This window comes from Tursiops truncatus, chromosome 1 (assembly GCF_011762595.2).
Source record: "Tursiops truncatus isolate mTurTru1 chromosome 1, mTurTru1.mat.Y, whole genome shotgun sequence".
Classification (NCBI taxonomy): Eukaryota; Metazoa; Chordata; class Mammalia; order Artiodactyla; family Delphinidae; genus Tursiops; species Tursiops truncatus.
In genome coordinates this window covers 1880437-1902392 of record NC_047034.1, presented here as the reverse complement: position 1 = coordinate 1902392, position 21956 = coordinate 1880437, and the positions used below count along the sequence as shown (strand labels likewise).

Below are 21956 nucleotides of genomic sequence, written 5' to 3'. Positions count from 1 at the left end.
TACTCTGTGCCCGGCAGTGTGCCTCCACGTTTCATCCCCCGTCTCACATAATTTAAATCTTACAACAGTCCTTAGAGGAGAGTGTATGGTCCCCGCTGTACAGATGAGGAAGCTGGGGCTTTGAGAACGCGGCCTCGGCCTCGGAGCCAGCGCAGGGAGGGGCGGAGGCGGGATCCAGGCCAGCTCTGCTGCGGCTGGCTGTAGTTTCGTCTTCGCCTGGGTACGGGAAGTCCTGGGAGGTGGGCCGACGGGAGCGGGTGGGAGGAGAGAGGGGCTGTAGGCGGGAGGGAGCAGGGCCGCGTGCCTCTGGAAGCCTGCGCAGCCCTCTGCCCCGGCTTCTGCTCCTGTAGCCTTGTGTGAAGGGCTGCGGACGGAGGGCGGGTGAAGCAGTTGTGATCAGGTCTTCCTGGGGGGTGGTTTAAGACTGTGCGTGGTGATCCCCCGGTTACCACCGATTCTGCTGGGTTCACGGAAAGCGCGGAACGGACGAGCCGAGCTGGGGGAGCGTCGTGCAGTCCTCCTTCCTCCTGTTTTCCTTCCCTGCCTCCCTGCCAACTGCCAGCACACTGGGCCGGTCAGCAGCTGCTGTTGGGATTTCCTTGGCACCTCTGTCGCTGGAACTCGGGGTCCTGTACCCATGTAGAAGCTTTAAAAAATCTTTTCCCCACGTAAGAAGGTTAAAAATTGCACTTTAGAGGAAAAGGATTATATACATGTAACATTATAGTAGTGGTTGAGAAGGTACTTATTTCTAGTCACCCTTGTATAATAGTGCCTTACAAACTTAAGAGCAGAGCTCGTCTGTGAAAAATTATTTTAAATTCTCATAGCTGTTGTTGAGCAGGGTTCTTTCTTCATGCATAGCGCCGGGTCTTTCTGTTTCCCATGGGTCATGTACCTAGTTTGGGCTCCATTAGTATTTCGAGGTAGCGTATACGCCTCAGTTACAAAGTCACAGCATCTCTTGGTATCTTACAGCCGTGTTTCTTGTGTCTGCGTTTATCTGTAACAGTTATTTAGAACTCCCGATTCCTTCCTCATAGAAATAACTTGACGACTGGTGCTTATTTCACCAGATGATCTCACAGTAACCTTTATATTTATAATAAAACTGAAGTCAGTCAGGCCGTTTATTAATTTATTCAGTTTAGTTACGGAGCTTCTGTCGTGTACTCTGTATTACCTGCTGTGATGAAACAGTCCCTGTCCTTCAGTGGCTCGCTTTCTACTGGAGATTATAGAAACCTAAGCACACTGTAGTACGTACGTTTCAGGAGTTCAGAGGCACCAAACTCAGTCCTAATCTTAGTCTGAGTCTTGACGGCTCTGAAGGGGTTGCCAGGTGGGCACAGAAGCGCCTGTTGTAGATGGTGCGTGAGTGCCAAGGGTGTGAGAGCCGTGTGCGCCGTCACAGCTTTAGCCCAGGGTACGTGTCGGGGCCGATGAGAACCGAGGCCAGACCGTTGGATGGGGGCAGGGCACGGATGAGCTTCTGTGTCCCCCAAGTGTCACTTCATCCTGGAAGTGATGGGGCTTTAAACCAGGGAGGAGGGCATCAGACTTGTGTTACAGTCACTCTGCCATGGGAGAGACACTGCTGGAGGCCGTGGAATTTCAGCAGAAGCGTTTTTGAGGTGGAATTGAGATGATTTTTTTTTTAATCTGTGTCCCTACCCCCTACCCTTCCCCCCATAAGTTCCTTAACTTATGGTTAAGGAACTTAACCATAAGTTCCTTCTCTAAGTCTGTGAGCCTGTTTCTGTTTTGTAAATAAGGTCATTTGTATCATTTTTTTTTAGATTCCACATGTAAGTGATATCATATGGTATTTGTCTTTCTCTGTCTGACTGACTTCACTTAGTGTGATAATCTTCAGGTCCATCCCTGTTGCTGCAAATGGCATTATTTCATTCTTGTTAATGGCTGAGTAATATTCCATTGTATATATGTGCCACATCTTCTTTATCCATTTCTCTGTTGATAGACACTTAGGTTGCTTCCATGTCTTGGCTACTGTAAACAGTGCTGCAGTGAACACTGGGGTGCATGTATCCTTTTGAACCAAGTTTTTCTCCAGATATATGCCCAGTAGTGGGATTGCTGGGTCATATGGTACTTCTATTTTTAGTTTTCTAAGGATCCTCCATACTGTTCTCCATAGTGGCTATTATCAATTTACATTCCCACCAACAATGTAGGAGGGTTCCCTTTTCTCCACATCCTCTCCAGCATTTATTGTTTGTAGATTTTTTTGATGATGGCCATTCTGACCTGTGTGAAGTGATACCTCACTGTAGTTTAAATATGCGTTTCTCTAATAATGAGTGATGTTAAGCATCTTTTCATGTGCCTCTTGGCCATCTGTATGTCTTCTCTGGAGAAATGTCTCTTTAGGTCATCTGCCCATCTTTTGATTGGATATTCGTTTTTTTTGGTATTGAGCTGCGTGAGTTGTTTGAAAATTTCGGAGACTAATCCCTTGTCGGTTGCATTCTTTGCAAATATTTTCTCCCATTCTGTGGGTTGTCTTTTTGCTTTGTTTATGGTTTTCTTTGCTGTGCTAAAGCTTTTGAGTTTAATTGGGTCCCATTTGTTTATTTTTACTTCCATTACTCTGGGAGATGGCTCGAAAAATATATTGCTGCGATTTATGTCAGAGAGTGTTTGGCCTATGTTTCCCTCTAAGAGTTTTATGGTATCAGGTCTTACATTTAGGTATTTAATCCATTTTGAGTTTATTTTTGTGTGTGGTGTTAAAGAGTGTTCTAATTTCATTTTTTGACATGTAGCTGTTCAGTTTTCCCAGTACTGTTTATTGAAGAGACTCTCTTTCCTCCATTTAATAGTCTTGCCTCAAACCTCTACAATTTGTTGTAGATTAGTTGACCATAAGTGTATGCGTTTATCTCTGGGCTTTCTGTCCTGTTCCATTGAGCTGTATGTTGGTTTTTGTGCCAGTACCACACTGTTTTGATGACTGTAGCTTTGTAATATAGTCTGAAGTCAAGTCCTCAGTTGGGAAATGAAGAAGAGAACCTAGGATAAGGACTGGCCAAAAGATTTTAACCCTTAGATCAACTCCAAGTAATTAATTGTTGGCTAACTGCTAGAAGCTGGGAAAACCAGCTCTCTGGTTTCGCTTCGTTCTGGGAGCCTCAGGCTCTAGATTTTAGCTCCCCATCCTCTGTTGCTTCTGGTGGTTTTGAATGCTGATACTTTTACCTAATAGGTTAAAAAAACAAAATAAGTAAAGGGACAGCCTTTTAGTTTAAAAATCTTGAGCTGATGGTCTTACGTCTTATTTTTGGTCAGAAAGATAAAGGTTACTCTGAGTCTCATCTTCAGCTTCTCTTTTCTTCTTAGCCCCTGTTGAAAAACACAGGGATGTATGTAAGTGAAAGTGGGTCTTTGTTGTACTAAGGAATGGAGTAAGATTGATATGCATTTTGTTAGAAATGTCTGGTTTTTTAGTTTGTTATGTTACATTTATGTTTTTACCAAGAAGACGGATGGGAATTCACTTCTTTAATGTACTTACTGAGCTCCCACTGTGTACTCTAGGTTAGGCGTTGGTGATGCAGTCTATGGTCTCTGCCCTAAAGATGCTCCTGGAGACCTGAGGTGAGGAGTCACATGGATTGAAGGATCTGTAGTGTGAAAACGGGATAGGACCGAAGGCGGAAGGTTGTGGGGATGAAGTCAGGCGTGAGGAGAGTTGAATATACTTTACAGATGTTAATTATCCATGCAATATGTGATACAGGTGTTAGTATCACTGTTCTATAGATGAGGAAACTGATACTCCAAAAGGTGAGTTGACTTGCCCAAGGCCAGACAGGTGAGAAATGCTGATGCTCGGGCTTAGCTTGTATCTGCTGACTCCCAAGCCCACGCTCATCCCGTTTATACGTATGGCCTTCCAAAAACCCTAACACACACACAAAAAAACCCCTACTATTTCTGTAGTGCTTAACAGTTTATAAAGCATTTACACTTTTTTTTTTGGTAACAACTAGGAAAAGTAAATAGGGCAGTTATTACCATCTCTTTTTATAACAAGTAAGGAAACTTTATGGATGGATGTTGTGAGTAACTACTTGTTCAGTTCCGACTGGAACAGGTGTGCAAAGAGGCAGTGAACAGATGGTGATTGTGTAGCCAGTTGGTGACAGAACAGTGACAGGCTCGGGCCTCCCTGACTCCTGACCCAGTGCTTGTTCTGCACATACACTGTGCTGCCACCCTTGTTCCTGTCCTTGTGGATTTTATTCTGCATGGATTCTGGGGAGCCCGGCAGAGAATGTCAGTGTGAAGCAGGATGTGACACAGTGAGAGGGTGTGCAGCAGACACACAGAATGGTGAGAGGAGAGGGTTAGGAACCCCAAGAGCAGGGGAGGTCGGCGGGAAGGGGAGTTGTTCTGGTCGCCCAAGCGAGGGGCTGTCTTAATCTCCTCAGGCTGCTATAACAGAATCCCACAGACTCTGTGGTTTATGAACAAGCGAAGTTTATCCCCCCCAGTTCTGGAGGCTGGGAAGGCCAAGGTCAAGGAGTCAGCATGGTCGGGTTTTGGTGAAGGCCTTTTCTGGGTTGTAGGCTGCCAGTTTCCTGCTGTGACCTCACGTGGGGGAACAGGCAGAGAGCTCTCCGGAGCCTCTCTTACAAGGGCACGAATCCTGTTCACAAGGACCCCACCTCAGGACCTGACCACCTCCCAGAGGCCCCGCCTCCTCGTACCATCACCTGGGGCTTTAGGGTTCAGCATAGGAGTTTTGGGGGAACACAGACATTCAGATCACAGCAGGTACTCTTCTTACATAGGGACGTCTCATTTAGTGACGGCTGACGTATGAAGATACAGACTTTTAAAAATACAGTGATTCACTTTGCAAAATAATTTTTAAATTTTAAAAATGCTTTACACCGGGATTTATTTTCACAACATTGCTTTGGAAAAATACGCCTTTTAATAACCCAAGTTTCTAAGAATATGTGAAATGAAAAATATCGTCCATATTATAATGTTCAATGTAATGTTCATTATTTTAAAAGACTTGCTCTTACATATAGTGCACAGTCTCCTTTATCTGTTGAAAACATATTTTATATTTCTCATTTTTCCCCAGCTTTATTGATAAAATTTGCATATATTTAAGGTATATAATTTAATGTTTTAATATACACATACACTACGTATACTGATCATATCGAACCAAATATTATGCCTAGTTCATAGTGCTTAAAAATGAAATGTTAATTTCTGGCCATAAAAATCAGATGTTTTAGACAAATTGGGATGGTGGAGAGTTTGTTTCCCCAGAGACCATGTCTGCACTCCCTCCCTGCTGTCGCTGGTTTATCCAGGAGTTAGGCTGCCTGATGTAGGAGGGCTGATTGCACTGTGCGGGGAGAAACTCACAGCACTGTGGTGGAAGACGAGGCCGAGCTTGCAGGCGTCCTGCCGAGGCCCCGGAGCCCTTCGGTTTCTGTCCTTCCTGAGCCCACGGGTCCAGCGCTCCCAGAGTCTGTGCACTGCTTCAGTGTCCCCATCAGTAAGTCCCAGTTGTTGTTTAAATGAGCGTAATTAGTTCCACAGACTCTGTTGCCTGCCATTGAAAGAAACATAGCTAAACATTAAATAAAGAAGCCACTCATTTCCCTTTATTTCCAGGTGAGGACAGACTTAACTGTAAAAGTTTTAGAGCGAAGAGACCATCACAACCATCTGGCCTGGACTTTTGAAATTCTCTTGACTAAGACTCACAGTTAGAAATACATTCTGCCTCAGGACCCACGCCTGGTCTAGCTAGATAAACGCATGTGACAGTTATCCTTGTAACTTGATTCTTTTCCTGTTCCATTTGGAAAAAATGTGGACTGCAATTGACTGAACCTACTTCACGCGTGACCATGAGTGGGGCATAAACCCACGTTTAAAATTGCTTGTTTAGTTAAGTTTTTTTTTTTTTTTTAATAGAGAAAAAATGGCGAAATGACAGTCTTGGTACTGAAAACTAAATAACCATACTCATGTTTTTCTTAAAAATGTATTCTAATATACAAGTTACCAACGTGTATCTGTTTTAATGAAAAGAACTGTGGGAATAGAGTTTGTATGTGGACTTGCCTCCTTAAGATTTATGTTACCTAGGGACTTCCCTGGCAGTCCAGGGGTTAGGACTCAGCGTTTTCACTACCGTGGGCCCAGATTCAATCCCTGGTCTGGGAACTAAGATCCCACAAGCCACACAGTGAGGCAAAAAATATCTATATCTATATCTATCTATCTTATCTAATTTCTATGGTATACTGCTGCCAGATTAATTTTCCTGAAATAACACTTTGATATCTGTCTTATTTTCCAATTAAAATTTTTTAATCATTTTATTTGACTTGAAATGCAGTATACATTACAGATTCAGATGCGTATTCTTTTGAAAAAATTTGACTTTCGGAGCTAGTGTCTAAAGTGTGGTGTAACCAATTACTTCAAACTTTGTCTGTAAAATAGATAATTCACTTGTAAATAATGGAAGTTTTACTCTTTCTGTTTGTAATCCCATCTCCATAACATATTCAAAGTAGCAAAAGCTAAGATACTTAGGAAGTTGTCTGATATTACAGACCTGCCAGGAGTACTTTTTGATGATTATTGAAGGTGAAGTAAATGTGTATTAACTAGGACTTTTCGTCTTTTAAGAAGGGAAGAAAGATACCTATCTATTCATTGTAGGTTACTAAACTTACGTAGGTAGTACTGTAGAGGATGATTTTTCTTTATTTATATGATATATACAGCATTAGTATATATAATTGGAGCACCAAGATTGAGCTGTTTTAGCAGGTTTGGTGTAGAAATGCGGATTTTTCTAACCTGCACACTTACAGTCCAGTGCTGTCTAGCGGTGCACGGTCCCAGCAGTGGTTCGCAGCCACCGACACCCCAGTCTGTGTCGAACAGATTGATCCCCCATCCCCATCCCCATGATACCGACCCATTTTTGTAGCTTGGTAGAGTGTAGCAGTTTAGCAGATTGTTTTTAATTAATGTCAGTGATGAGCTTTAAAGGAGGAAAATAGATGATTATTTAAAAACTTTACCAAAAAAAAAAAAACTTTACAGACTGTTCCATTTGAATGCTTGCCTGTGTTTAGACACCTGGATAAATGAGCTTCTGTAAAGGGGGAAAAAAATCTTTGTAATACTCGGTTTCTTCTGAGCTCACACTGTTCTGTGGTTGAAAAGAGGGTTTTAATGAGCTGTGTTACAAAGTGAGCTGTGTTACAAAGCCGTCCCTGGGGCCTGTCTTTTCAGGAAGTTCTTATATACTTTCAGGGATCTAAGAATGCTAATTATTGTTCTCCTGAAGCTAAAATATTTAGTTTGTGGTAAACAGTCCAGCTAGTAAACAGATTAAAAAGGTAACTTTAGAGAGTGATGAGGAAGGACTGTGGAGCATATAAAAGCGGGATGATGTGACAGAGCGATCGGGGGAATCGTGTGCAGGTCCATCATGGATAGAATGGTTGGGGCAGCCTTGTGCGCGAGAATGAGCAGAGGTGTCCATGAGGGTTCAGTTAGGCCGAGACAAGGGGGAGAGCATCGCCGACAGAGGGAGCCTCAAAATAAATCAGCTTCACGTCTGGATGATAAAGTTCCTACTAAGAGTTTCCTGGACGAAACATGTTCAGGAACTTGAATTTTTAGGGCCACATTTATTTGACTTGTAATTTGTACAGTATGAACTACTTGATTCATTCAGTAATCCTGGTTGAGAATTACTGTAGGTCTAGGCGATAGGAGACAGAGATGAGAAGACAGACCAAGCCTTGCTTGCACAGAGCTAATATTTGAGTAGCAAAGACGAGCGATGAAAAGCTAAACAAATTGTAATAATTGCAGATGGTAGTAAACGCTCTGAAGAAAATAAATCAAAAAGAAAGAGGTGGAGGGAGTGAAGAATGCTGTTTTCATAGGAGGTGGTCAGGGAAGGCTTGTCTAGAGAGTTGACATTTGAACTGAGACCTAAATACCAGAAAGAAGCAGCATGCGTGACATCTGGGAAAAGAACAATCCAGGGAAAAGGGACAGCAAGCTAAAGGCCTGGATGTGTGTTTCAGGAACTGAAAGGCCACTGAGGTTGGTCATGAGCAAGATGATGAGTGATGTTCAGCATCTTTTCATGATGCCTGTTGGCCGACCGTATGTCTTCTTTGGAAAAATGTCTATTCAGGTCCTCTGCCCATTTAAAAAAAAATTTTTTTTTTTTGGTTGCTTTCTTTTGGTCTTTTTTTTTTTTTTTGGCTTGTTTTGTTTTTGATTTGAGTTGCATGAGTTCTTTGTATATTTTGGGTATTAGCCCCTTATCATTTGCAAATACCTTCTCCCATTCAGTAGGTGGCCTTTTTGTTTTGTTGACGGTGTCCTTCACTGTGCAAAAGCTTTTAAGTTTGATGAGGTCCCATTGATTTATTTTTGCTTTTCTTTCCCTTGCCTGAGAAGGCAGATCCAGAAAAAGATCGCTAAGACCAGTGTCAAAGAGTTTTCTGCCTGTATTTTCTTCTAGGAGTTCAGGTCTTACATTTAGGTCTTTAAATGATTTTGAGGTTTATTTTTGTGTATGATGTGAGAACATGTTCTAATTTGATTCTTTTACGTGTAGCTGTCCAGTTTTCCCAGCACCACTCATTGAAGAGACGTCTTTCCTCCTCTGTATTTCTTGCCTCCTTTGTTGTAGATTAATTGACCATAGGTGTGTGGGTTTATTTCTGGGCTCGTTATTCTGTCCCATTGATCTATATGTCTGTTTTTGTGCCAGTACCGTACTGTTTTGATGACAGTATAGTATAGTCTGAAGTCAAGGATCGTGACACCTCCAGTTTTGTTCTTTTTTCTCACAATTGCTTTGGCTGGAGTCCATTTCTTATCAATATTTCCCTTTCCTGGGTATGGACTAAAGGGAAGGATGTGAGGGCTTAGAAGAGAGAGTGTATTTCCTTTTCCTTCAGCCAATTTTATGATTAAAAGGGTTTAGATTTTTGTTGTTGTTGTTTGTCTGGATGATAAAGCTACTTCAGAAAAACACTTAAAACTAATTGGAAAAGCAATGGTGGAAAATCTTGGATAATAATCTGGAAGGAAATAGAATGTTGTATTTATCTCCATTTCTTTCTTACAGTGTTTTATTTTTATTGAGATACAATTGACATAGAACATTGTATTAGTTTTAGGTGTACAGCATACATGTTTATATTGCTGGATTGCAGTAGGTTCCGTTTTATCCCTACTCTGAAGCCTTTTGGGTTTCTGTTTGGGAGATGAGGATGGAGAGATAGTACTGATCCTACACACGACAAACAGCTTTATCTGCTAAAGCTTTTTTCTTTTTCTTTCTTTCTTTTTTTTTTTAACTCTATAAGAAGTCGTTTTTTTAGAAAGAGTGAATCACAGAGTTCAGCTTATTTTTGTATGCTGGAGCCAAAATGAAATTCCTCAGATAAAGTTCTAAATGGGGAAAAATCGTTTACTACTTCGCAGTTCTCCATCCAGCCGACAGGGAGTGCGCTTTTTGTGCCGAATCAGCTCCACAAAATCAGGGCTGTGTTGATCATGCTGTGTTCCCAGCTCCTGGCCCAGAGAAGATGCTGCCTCAGTGAAGGAAGAAGAGATGTTAGTGAATATTTAAATTAAGAATTAAATCTATTTTGAAAGAGAAGTCATTCAGAATTACAACCGAGAGTGGTAGAGATGTGGTTTTTGTTTTTGTTTGCCTACAGATTTGAAAAGCGTGAGCTCTGATTATTCATGACACGACACGCATGTTTACTGAGCTTCCACATGAGGTCTTCTGGGGGAGGGAGACCCTGAGAATCTAATTAAGTGATGAGATTGTTGGCTTTCTACTTTACCATTTTAATATAGTAAGCGCCTGTCTGCTTTCAGATAATCAGCTGATGAGCATGTGTTGACTTCCCTCTCCACCTCTGCTTTCTGTATCCAGCTGTGCGGTTTAAAACTTCACAATTCAGACCGCCTGGGGGGGTGGGATAGGGAGGGGTGGGAAGGAGGGAGACGCAAGAGGGAAGAGATATGGGAACATAGGTATATGTATAACTGATTCACTTTGTTATAAAGCAGAAACTAACACACCATTGTAAAGCAATTATACTCCAATAAAGATGTAAAAAAACAAAACAAAACAAAACAACTTCACAATTCATATTCATATATCAAATCACCAGGATGTACATTTTAAATGTCTTAACAATTTTATGTCAGTAAAGCTGAAATTTTAAAAAAAATTCACATTAATTAATTCTGTTTATAACACAGAATTAATTAATGCATTTTTACCAGTTTGTTTTCATGAAGTGAAGTATGCCTGAGATATATTTAGGTCTATTAATACCAAGGATATAGTTTAGAAACTAAATCCAGTTACAGCAGATTTTAGGTTGTTGCTCAGATTCTTTCATTATAGAGTTACGTGGTATTTCTCTAGAAATAGTTTAATTATAAAGTAACTTCAGAGTTTTCTTGCATTTGGCCAGAGCCAGTTTTTGGTAAGAGCAGATTAAATCCAAGGAGTCGTTGACCCCTAGCTTCTGCCTAGTTGCTTAGCCCAAGGTGATAAACGAAGCCAATGAGAGTCTCTGCTTCAGAAATCTGAACAAACCGTGGAAGGAATTTGCTTGTTAGCAGATGGAGAAACTAAGCAGAGAGTCCTGAGGAGGGAGAGTTAGGGCTGGGAAGGCATGGCAGACGGTGGAGTTAGGGGCAGGGAGAGCGCCTGGAAAGGATCATAACCATCTTTCCATATTGATGAATATAGACCCATGCCATCATTTTTCAAGACTGTACAATACTCTGTGGTGTGAAAAGACCATAATTTATTTTTTTTATTTTTTTAAAATTTTATTTATTTATTTATGGCTGTGTTGGGTCCTCGTCTCTGTGCACGGGCTTTCTCCAGCTGCGGCGAGCGGGGGCCACTCTTCATCGCGGTGCGCGGGCTTCTCACTGTCGTGGCCTCTCTTGTTGCGGAGCACAGGCTCCGGACGCGCAGGCTCAGTAGCTGTGGCTCACGGGCCCAGTCACTCCGCGGCATGTGGGATCCTCCCAGACCAGGGCTCGAACCCGTGTCCCCCGCATCGGCAGGCAGATTCTCAACCACGGCGCCACCAGGGAAGCCCAAAGACCATAATTTATTTGCCCAGTTCCTTGATGGATGTTTAGAACCTCCCCGCGCTGAAAGGTTTGTAAGTATAACGGTGACGTGATCAGAGTTCCATGTTTAAAACATAGAAATAAGAGACTGTGTCACTAAGACTGAGCAGGCTGAGTGCATATCGTAGTGACCTTTCCTGAGGCAGGGAAACGGGGAGAGGAGGAATTGCAGTGCGGGGAATGGCCACGCTACAGTGAAGAGATGCCTGTTGAGGTGTGTGCTGAAAATAGAGATTTGGGAATCACCTGGGTAGTCCTGGAGAGCTGAAGCCATGGGATTGAGGTGACCGGGGAGGGCATGTTTTAGAGGAAAGAGAGAAGGTTAGGGATGGAATTGTGAGAAGCAACCAATATTTAAGTAATGCACAGAAGACACTGTGGAGAACAGACAAAGGTGTGGGATGAAGAATTGAACATTTCTGGACAGTATCAGGAGTCTTCTTGTTCTGATGGCATCTATTTTTCTTAATGATTTTTATCCTCATTTTGCTCGGTAATTATTCTTTTCGTCTTATATCCCAGACTGGGAAAATATTTTAACCTGTCTGTTCAATATGTAGAACATCATGATATATTAAGAGTGATCTCATAGATTTTTCTAAAGTAGTTTTGAAAAAAAACCTTACAAGTTTCCTTTAAAAAAAAAAAGATGAGGCATATAGGTTCAGAAATGCTTTGGGTATTTTGACATTTTATTAATTGCAGTATGGTGCACTGGTACCACTTGTTTATATTCAGCTTTTCCTTCCCATCTTTGGCAGAATTGATGCCACACCGCTAGTTTCCATATAGCTATAAGAACGTTACTGAAGAAAGCCTGAAAATACAAGGAAAACTGATTTTTTTCTATCTTTCTTTTGTTAGACAGCATTGTTATCGATAAATAATAGCATTATTTCTTGAATTTTTTAGTGAGCTAAACTAGAATTTAGATTTGAATAATGTCAGTACTTAATGGGTCATTAAAAATTAATGTTTTAAAGGAGTTATGTTTGTTATGGTCTACCAAAATTATAGTCGTGTCATTTTATGTGGACAGTAAGGTATTGTATTACCAGCTCAGAGGGTTAACAAAAAAACTTGATAGTCTTTTGATCTCTTTACACATTTCTTCACCTTAGAATGAACATAGGGGAGATTTGACAGTTTTATCGTAGGTAGGAGCATTTCTTGAGAGTTACGCCACTAGATTAGCTTGGGGGTCTCGTGCTGACAGCATCTGTTCTAAGTGCACTGGCTCCTGTACATATTTAAACTCCTTTCATGTAAGCACTCGTTTTCCTGCCAGTTACCTAGTGAGGTACCTCCCAGATCTACAGCTCTTTACCTCTGGCCAGTATCTACGTGTAGAGGCCGTGATGCCGGCCTCGGTGAAGCTAGGTGTCTTAGTTCCGCCGCTGTGGCCTGTGTGTCTCGGCACTGCTTGCCAACAGGCCTTCATCTGGAAGGAAATGGTGACCTCTGCTTGGTGGCTTGGAGGAAAGGTGTTCCTACTTCTTCCTTTGCTGTTCGAGTTTCTGCCATAACTGTGTCCAAATCTTGTGACATTTTGCCCACTGTTATTCAACTTTAACTTGTCTTTGTAGTTTCTAAAAACCTGGGCGGTAACCTTCCACGTCGCCAGGGAGAGACATCATGACCTTCCTTGTTCTCTTCCCCGTAGACAGTGCTTGGCAGGTGAGTCCTGACTGCATGGCGGGCGTCAGGGAACAGCTATGATTGTGTCGGAACCTCGTGTGGTTCACTGTCTTTTTTTCTCTGGTAAAGCTAGTACTGTCAGGTGCAGTCTTCATACGTACCCAGCTGAAAGAAATCTGCTGACCAACTTCCTTTCGGGTAATTTTTTGAGTGTTAACTGGAGCTTTTACTGATGGTTATTTTTATATGATGAAGCATATTTCGGTGTATTTTATGCAACATGTTTTCGATTTTGAGATTTGAGGCAGTTTTTGGCTCGGCATATCCATATGCCTGGAAAACTTTCAAATCTGGAAAGCTATAAAACACAAACATACTTTGAAGTACACCATATGTGGCTGGTTCAGCTCTACTAGGAATGTCACATTGGTTAGCAAATGAAAGAACATAGCTGTCATTCTACGTTGTTGGCATGAGGTGGCAGCAGTTATGTTGAGTGGTGGTGGACGAGCCTGAGCTGCCATATATAAGCGGTCATAAAAATAAAACTTGCCCAGGTCACTATGGTTAGGACGTTTGAAAAACACAGACGTTCTGTACTTAAATCGCGATGTGTTGGATATAATCATCTACTCTCGTGGGTTTTCCGTAAAGCAGCGCACGCTCTGCTGTCCCCATGGTGGCTGTCTTTTCCTGCTTCCACTGTCTGGTGGCTCATTGCAGCCCCACTCTTAGTGGGCCAGGCACACTCCTAATTTCATTCCTTAAAGTATCGATCCATGTAGCATTTGTGTGGGGGAACATAAAAATAAATGATTACGGGGCCTTCCCTGGTGGCGCAGTGGTTGAGAATCCGCCTGCCGATGCAGGGGACACGGGTTCGTGCCCCGGTCCGGGAGGATCCCACATGCCGCGGAGCGGCTGGGCCCGTGAGCCATGGCCGCTGAGCCTGCCCGTCCGGAGCCTGTGCTCCGCAATGGGAGAGGCCACAACAGTGAGAGGCCTTCGTACCACAAAAAATAATAATAATTAAAAAAAATAAATGATTATGAAGTTTGAAGATTATCTTCAGGTAATAAATTGTTCTGCAGGCTAATCCCATAGTCATACACTGACTAATACCTGAAGTAATAAAACACTACAAATCATTGTGTCACAGAACAACCTCTAGAGTACTTTGATGTACTTTGGTCTCATTTGATGCCTTGTGGGGTGAGAAATTATGTATTATCCACATTTAACAGATGAAGAAGAGGAATCTCAATGAAGTCTGAGTGACTTTCAGGTCAGAGCTTTCTTTTTAAAAATCAGCTTTGTTGAGGCATCATTTAAATAAAGTGTACCTATTTAAAGTAAATAGTTTGAGTTTTGACAAATGTATACACTCATGTAAATACTACTCCAGTTAAAATATAAAATGTTTTTATTGGCTCCCAAAATCCCTTCGTGCCTCTCTGCTGTCAGATCCCTATCTGCATCCCATGCTAGATCTCCATCAGTCTCCTTCCTGTCCCTGTAGGTGAGTTCTGCCTGTTCTAGAATTTCATATAGATGAAAGCATAATGTATGAACTTTTATTTTTTTAATTTATTTTTTTTTAGAAATGTATAATTTACTTATATTCACCGTAAAACGGTGTCACATTTTCTACATGGTTACCGGAAGAGAAATAACACTTGGATGATACTATATTGCTATCAACATTGCTTATGCTGCAGAGTCGGGAAACACTTACTTTCCCCTTTAAAGAAATTTAAAGCTCAGTTTCCAAAAGGTAGTTTTACCACTTATTTTCCTGTTCAAGAAACTGGGAAAATTCTGCAATAAAGGACGAAGGGGTGGAAGGGGAGGAACAGTGCTTCCTTCACTCCTGCCCCCGCTGAAGACACTCAGTGGGATTCGCAGTTGTCAAAGGCTCCTATTTGAAATGTGTTTGGTTACAAGATCAGACAAATCAGTAGACGGGAGAGGCCTTAAGTATAGATCTTTAGCGTACAAACAAGGAAGACTAAAAACATTATCACCTATTGCTGGCTAGCTTATTCGCCAGTTGCCTACATACAGACGTGCGCACACAGCAACGTGGACTCGTTTTCTTTGGTAAACTCACCAAATAGAAGGTCTCGTCTAGCACGCTAGTAAAAAATATTTAATTTCCTTTCACCTTTCAGATCAAGTGGCCACAAATCTGTCCTTTCTCCTAAATACTGTCCTCCATTTTTCTTTTCAACCTGGTAGTAGAACAAGACCATAACAGTAACTCGAGTGATGCGAAATCCATGTTTAAGTGATAGAAGGAAATGGGAGGAGGGGGCGTGAGAAAGCTAATCACGAACACAGCTCGGGGTATTTTCTTGAGAATTACTGTATCAACGAGTTCCAAACACAACTGAGTTCCACAGATGTTTTAGAAGTACTTTTTCCGGTGCAAATATTTCATTCAATTCACAGTGACACAGTCGTTTTACAAAAGGCAGAACATGTTGAAACTCAGTAAACTACTTAACAGCTCATGAGGCTAATGCTGTAACAACAACAAAAGCCAAAAAGGGCACCGTGGATTCTGCCTCTGGCATAAAGAGGTAGAGACAGTCATCCAGTAGAAAAGATTAACAATAAAAAAAACGGTAAAACAAAACAGTGCACCCCCCCCCCCCAAAAAAAAAGCTCCACCACATTCCATTTCCGAGGGCTAGTTCTGGAAAGCCTGGGTGGCGTTCCGTCTGCTTCCGTGTTGAGATGCCCGTTGCCCACAGTCATCTTGCTGTGCTTCTTCTGTGGCTCTTCCTTAGAGACGTCCTTCACCTAGGCTCTCTTCAGCCCTCCAACCCAAGGAAGCTCAGTCAGCCCTCCTTGTACAGCAATAGCAGACTTAACCCTATTAGCAAACTGGGCTGCATCTTCTCCTTTCTCTCTGGTCATGGGGGGCGCGTACCGCACAGCACAGACAATGGCCCAGCTAGTCATCACTCAAAGCAGGTAGCTCACCGTGTTGTATTTACTGCTGTTCCAAAATGCATCACCAAACTAAGGATCATACTTAATTGCAACTGGATGTATGGTTCCTCCAGTTTTAAAGCTTCCCTTTTTAAATATCATGACTGAAGTATTGTTGATGCAAGTTCCTTCAGGAAAGATGAGTATGGGTAATTTTTTCTTATCAGCAATATGTTCTTTTAGTCTGTTGGTAACCAGGTGTCAGGCCTTCATTTCTGAGCGTTCGGACCAGACATGTGGACAGGCCTTGACCATAGCTCTGAATAATTCCCATCCACCATGCATGCACCTGGCCAACCGTAGCATAGCATCCATCCATTGTCAACATAAAACATCTACAGGGAGGTATGGTTGCAACACAAATGCCTCCCTTCTGGGGTCTGTACTGCGTGTTATGATAGCGAGTAGTACAGGGAGGGCATGAACATAGATCCGGCAGTGGACCAGTTCACTCAGCCGGTTTTTGAGGCTGCTTCCTGACAGCTGTCCAACCAGGGTACTTGCTGTAAACCAACAAACTGATCCTAGTGAAAGCCAAGGTAATTCTCAGAGGCAGTAGGACAGAGTAGCGCACTGTGACGGCCAGCGCCACACCATGGTGAGCCACGGACGGATGTCTGGAAATTTACGTTGGTCCTTGTGAGGAGATTCCATGACACTAGCTCCTCTGAGGAGAACCGCTGGGTCACTTCATCTTCCATAGTGGCCTCCAATACCTTCTTGGAGAAATAAAACACGTCAGACAGCTCCAGGTCCCTTCCTCGCAGACCGGACAGCCCATTTTCCACGGGTGACTCATCTCTGGAAGCTGAGTTTTTAAGAACTGACTCCTTTGAGGCTCCTTTTTCAATCTGTAACGTGGTCCACTCTCAAGTTTTCACCAGGGTCTTCACGTTGAGCTCGGAGATGCCCAGAGACACCCCAGAGGCCGAAGCTCCTAGCATCAGGGTCAGCCCCACACCATCCATGGTTCGGCGCACCCAGAAGGGGTCCCCGGAGGAGGTCCGAGGGTGACGGCTGTCCCTGTGCCCGGCTCCCAGGAGTCAGTGCCGCCACCTCCCAGCACGTACCGCTGCAGGGAAAAACGAACTTCTGAAATTGGATGCTTTCGCTCATACTTTGTTGATTCGGTCACGTTGTTATGTGTCGTCCGTTCCTTTTTGTTGCCTAGTATCATTCCATTTGATGAAAACCACAGTATTCATTCACCTGTTGGTGTACATTGATGCTTACAGGGTTTGACCTATTACAGATAAAGTGGCTGTGAACATTTGTGTCCATTTTTGTGAAGACATATATTTTCATTTCCCTTGGGTAAATACCTAGGAGTTGAATTGGTGGGCCATATGTAAGCACGTGTTTAACTTTTAAGTAGCTGTCCAGCAGTTTCCCCAAGTGGCTGTATTTTTTTTTTTTTTTTGCGGTACGTGGGCCTCTCACTGCTGTGGCCTCTCCTGTCGCGGAGCACAGGCTCCGGACGCGCAGGCTCAGTGGCCATGGCTCACGGGTCCAGCCGCTCCGCGGCACGTGGAATCTTCCCAGACCGGGGCACGAACCTGTGTCCCCTGCATCGGCAGGCGGACTCTCAACCGCTGCGCCACCAGGGAAGCCCAAGTGGCTGTATTTTTAATTTTGCCACCAGCAGTGTATGAGGATTCCAGTTGCTCCACATCCTTGTCAACACTTTTGGTGTTGTTTTTTTAATTTTAGCCATTCTAGTGTGAATCAGTATCTCCGTATGGTTTTAATTTCCGTTTTCTTGATGACTAATGTAGTTTAGTGTTTTTTATATGCTTATTGGTCATTCATACGTTGTCTTTTGTGTGTTAAATCTTTTTCTCATTTTCTTATTGGGCTTTTTATTTTCTTACTCTAAGAATTCTTTTATATTCTGACTACAAGTCCTTTGTCCATTATATGTATTACCAATATTTTCTTCTAGTCTGTGGTTTACCTTTTCATTTTCTTAATAATGTCTTTCCAGAAATTTTCATGAAGACCAATTTATAATTTTTCTCTTTTATGGTTAGTGCTTTTATGTCCTAAGAAGTCTTTGCCTATGTCATGGTTGTAAAAGAGTTTTTTCTCTGTTTTTTCTTCGAGAATTTTATAGTTTTAGCTTTTACGTTTAGTTCTGTGACTCATTTTGGAGTGTTATTATTTTGTATAATGGGAGGGAAGCGTCACGGTTTATTTATTTATTTAACCAGAATATTTAGTTGTTCCATAACCATTTGTTGAAGACCGTCCTTTCCCCACTGACTGACTTTGACACATGTGTCTGTTAGGCCAGCACCACTCAGTCTTGATCACAGTAGTTTTACAGTAAGTCTTAAATCTGGTAGTGTCAGTCATTGAACTTTGTCGTTCTTTGTCAAAATTGTTTTAGTTATCCTAGGTTCTTTGTATTTCCACATAAATTTGAGAGTCACTTGTCAATTTCTACAAAAAAGCTTAGATTTAGCTTAGATATCGATTGGAATTGTGTTGAATCTATACATCATTTTAGGAAGAATTGATATTTTAGCACTATTGACTCCTCCTGTGTGAACATGCTATCTTTTCCCAATTTACTTAGGTCTTCTTTAACTTATTTCAGCAGTGTTTGTAGTTTTTAGTGTATGAGTTCTACACGTATTTTGTGAAATTTTACTTTATTTCATATTTTTTATTTTGATTATAAATGGAATTTTAAAAAATTAATTTCCAATTGTTCATTGCTAATACGGAGGCATACAGTTGAATTTTGAACATTGATTTTTGTATGTTGCAACCTTGCATTTGTTCCTGGTAGGCTTTTTGTGCAGTAGTCAGAATTCCCTACATGCACGATCCTGTTGTTCATGAATAAACAGATTTACTTCTTCCTTTCCAGTATGTTTGCCTTCTTTTTCCTTCTCTCATTGAACTGCCTGAGATTTCCAGACAATGTTAAATAAAAGTGGTGAGACCAGACATCCTTGCCTTGTTCTTGGTCTTAAGGAGAGCGTATTTGGTTCTCATTGTTAAGCATGATGTTATCTGTAGGAATTTTGAATATCTGTAGGATGTTCTTTATCAAGTTTAGGAGGTTCTCTTCTATTCCTGGCTTGCTAAGAATTCTGTGTATGTGTGTGTTTTAAATCATGAATAGGTGCTGTATTTTGTCAAATGCTTTTTTTGCCTCTGTTGATATGATCATATGGCTTCCTCATTTATTCTGTTAACATGTGAATTACATTGATTGATTCTCACATATTATCACAATATATTGTGATTATCAATATATAATCACAATATATTGTGATTATCAATATAATCACATTATATTGATTCTCACATAATATATATATTATATATATATATTACATCTTGAATTCCTGGAGTTAAATTCATTTGGTCATGATGTATTATCTCTTTTATATATTGGTGGATTTCATTTGTTAATATTTTCTCCAGGGTATTTGCAGCCATTTGTATGAAAGATATTTTTCTTCTAATTTCTTTGTCTGGTTTCAGAATCAGAGTAATACTGACTTTACATGTTGAGTTGCAAAATGTTCTTTCCTCTTCTGTTTTCTGAAGGACTTTGTCTAAGATTGGCATTGTTTCTTCCTTAAATGTTTGATGGAATTCACCAGTGAACCATCAGGGCTTGATGTTTTCTTTGCGGGAAAGTTTTAAAATTACAACTTCATTAAAAAAATAGGTTTAGGTGGGTGGTGAATGCTATAAATGCTGTAAATTATATTTACAGCCATAAATTTTTTTTGTTTCTTATGTCAGTTTTGGTTATTTTGTGTCTTTTCAAGGACTTTGTTCATTTCATCTAAATTGGTCAAATTTACTAGCACTAGGTTGTTCATAATATTCCCTTATTATCCTTTTAATATCTGTAGAACCTGTAGTGATGCCCCCTTTTTCTTTTCTGATATTATTAATTTGTGTAGAGGTTTATCAAGTCTATTAATCTTTTCCAAGAACCAGCTTTCATTTCTTTTTCTTTTTTTTTTGTGGTACGCGGGCCTGTCACCGCTGTGGCCTCTCCCGTTGCGGAGCACAGGCTCCGGACGTGCAGGCTCAGCGGCCATGGCTCACGGGCCCAGCCGCTCTGCGGCATGTGGGCTCTTCCCGGACCGGGGCATGAACCCGTCTCCCCTGCATCGGCAGGCGGACTCTCAACCACTGCGCCACCAGGGAAGCCCTCATTTTTTTTTTTTTTTTTGCTTTTTTACTGTTTCATTAATTTCTGCTCTTAGTTTTATTATTTCCTTTCTCCTCCTTATTTTGATTTAATTTGCTCCTCTTTTTTTAGCTTTTTAAGGATGGAATCATAGGTAATTGATTTAAAAGTATTCTTTTCTGTTAAAAACACTGAAAGCCATAAGTTGCCCTCTAAGCTCTGCTTTAGCTGCAACCTGCAAATTTTGACATGGAGTCAAAAACCAGTGAATGTTGTTCATTACCATTCAGTTCAAAATATTTTCTGAATTCCCTGGTGATTTCTTCTTTGCCTCATAGAAATTCAGATGATTTAATTTCCAAGTACCTAGATGTTTTCCAGATACCTTTTTTTTAATTATTGATTTCTAATTTACATCTGTTGTGGTTAGAGAACATATTTTGTATGATTTCAGTCCTTTTAAATATGTTGAGACTGTTTTATGCCTCAGCATTTGAATCTGTCTTGGTGAGTGTTTATGTGTACTTGAAAAGAGCTGTTCTTTGGTATCGTGTTCTGTAAACATCAGGTCATTTTGCTTGATGCTTTTCAAGTCTTCCATACCCCTTCTGATTTTATGTTCAGTTATTCTACTGATTCTTGAAAAAGAAGTATTAAAAACTTCAACTAATTTTGGATTTCTCTGTTTCTCTTTTTAATTCTGTTTTTCTTCATATATTAATATTTTGGCTTCTTTCAAGATTTCCCCTTTTTTCAGAAGTTTGACTATGAGATGCCTATGTGCATTTTTCTTTATATATATTCTGCAAAGGGCTCACTTAAATTTTTGGTTCTATGGGTTGAAATCTTTCATTAATAATGGAAAAATCTTGGGGTTTGTTTTGGTTGTATGACCAGTTTATTTATCTATTTATCTGTTTATCATAAACTATATAAAACATAGAACTTACCATGTTACAGAGTACAGTTCAGTGGCATTAAGTACAGTGTTGTGCAGTCGTCGCCATTACTTAGCTCCAGAACTTTCCACCGCACACCTGAAAGCCTAAGCCCATCAACAGTTCCTCCCGAACCTCCCCACTCCATTGCCACAGCCCACAGCGACCATTAGTCTCCTTTCTGTCTCTGCGGATTTGTTCATTCCGGACATTTTATATAAATGGACTCATACAATATGTGGCCTCCTTTTGGTTGGCTCCTTTACTTTGCATAATACTTTCAAGGTTCTTCTATGCACATAGCCATACTTCATTCCTTTTTATTGCCAACAAGCATTCTATTGTATGGGTAGAACACATTCTGTTTATCCATTCATAAATTGATGGACATTTAGGTTGTTTCTACTTTTTGGTTACTATGAACAGTGCTGCTGTGAGTATTCATCTGCACGTTCTTGTTGGGATACCTGTTTTCAGTTCTCTAGGGTGTGTCATGAGAGGACTGGTTCTCCCAGTCAGCGCTACACTGTGTGTGTCTTGCATGCTCATTCGTCGGCAGGCTCTCCTCTGCTGATCACCTAATGTGTGTTAATACAGAGCTACACCATCGGAACACGTAGAGTCCAGCAGGAGGGACAGACAGGGAAGAGGCAACTGCTTCATGGGACCTGCTGCTGCTCTAGGTGCTGGGGAACCTCCCAGAGACGCACCTAAGCCCAATCTAGTCAGAGGTGGGGAGCAGTGATCAGGGAAACCTTTCTGGGTGATGCCATGTGTAGTCCAAGACCTAAAGAAATGAGTAGAAATTAGCTTAGATTTTTTTCTCATGAGTTAAAAATAGTCAACTGAAGATTACATACAAAAGCACAAGAACTAAGATGTGCATTTTATTCACTGCCCGACAAGTCCTTGTGAAATCTTTAAGGCTTGGCATTTTTCTGTATGTGTGTACAGGTGCACACGTGCGTGTGCTCGTCTGTTTCGGGCTGAGCACG

At 41.4% G+C, this 21956-nt stretch overlaps 1 protein-coding gene and 1 pseudogene across 3 annotated transcripts in view; one reads left to right on the top strand and one right to left on the bottom strand.

The window, feature by feature from the left end:
• Window positions 1-21956, top strand: part of CAMSAP2 (calmodulin regulated spectrin associated protein family member 2) — a 98581-nt gene that overhangs the window by 23627 nt on the left and 52998 nt on the right. The window lies entirely within an intron of this gene.
• LOC141278838 (glycerol-3-phosphate acyltransferase 3 pseudogene) lies at window positions 15383-16829 on the bottom strand (annotated as a pseudogene).